This window comes from Malurus melanocephalus, unplaced genomic scaffold, assembly GCF_030028575.1.
Source record: "Malurus melanocephalus ecotype Western Australia unplaced genomic scaffold, MMel_1.1 scaffold_825, whole genome shotgun sequence".
In the NCBI taxonomy this organism is placed as follows: domain Eukaryota; kingdom Metazoa; phylum Chordata; class Aves; order Passeriformes; family Maluridae; genus Malurus; species Malurus melanocephalus.
In genome coordinates, this window is record NW_026624057.1 from 61,665 (window position 1) to 62,669 (window position 1,005).

Here is a 1,005-nt window from a genome sequence, read left to right on the forward strand (position 1 = left end):
GGGGTGTCTGGGTCCATGGTGGGGGCACAGGGAGCCTGGGTACCGAGGGGTTCAGGGGAGGTTTGGGGGATCCCAGGCAGCAGGACGAGGTTTAAGGCTTTGGGGGGTCAGAGAGGATTTGGGGAATCTAGAGTGGGGGTTCACAGAGTGTCCGTGGGGGTCCTGGTGGTAGTTAACCCTTTAACCTCTGTGTTATCCCTGCTTCCCAGCTCTCCCCGCTCCSTCTCCCAGCAGACGCCCCAGGAACCCCGGAGCACGTGTGCCCTCTCGTCCCTATTGCCCACACAATCCCCGGGTGAGGGGCTGGGGGGCCCACGCATGTCCCCTCCTCTCTGCCCCACGGCCCCTCCACTGTCCCACAGCGAGGTGAGATCCGGGGGGCACTCAGACTTCTACTGGGTGGGGAGAACATGGTGGAGGCTGTTACTGGGGTGATTGTGGTGCAGGTGTGTGGGGTTGGGGGGTTATGGGGCAGACTGGGGGGACTGAGAGGTGGGAGGGGGTTATGAGGCAAAATGGGGGGGCTATGGGGCAGGAAGAACTGTGGGCAGAATGGGGGGTCTATGGGCAGAATGGGGGGCTTATAAGGCAGAGGGGGGCTATAGGGCAGAGGGGCGGCTCTGGAGCACAGGGGGCTATAGGGCAGAGGGAAGGGGCTATGGGGCACACGGAAGGAGCTATGGGGCAGACGGAAGGGACTCTGGGGCAGAGGGGGATCTGTGGGCCTAGAGTGGGGTCTGGGGCAGGAGCAGCTTTGCGGACACCGCGGGTCCGGCCGCAGCAGYGCTCCCTGTGTCGTCCCTTAGGCGCCCGCAGCTCAGGACGAGCCCCCGGCAAGTGGGGGTCCCCCCAGGAGCGGGGACACGCAGGGGGGACAGCAGAGCCCCCCCGAGCCCGCGCCCGCAGGTGAGACCCGGCCACGCCCCCCAGCCACGCCCCCGTCGGGTGACCACGCCCACTTTTAACCACGCCTTTACAGGGTGGAGCCCGCGGAAGCCCCGCCCT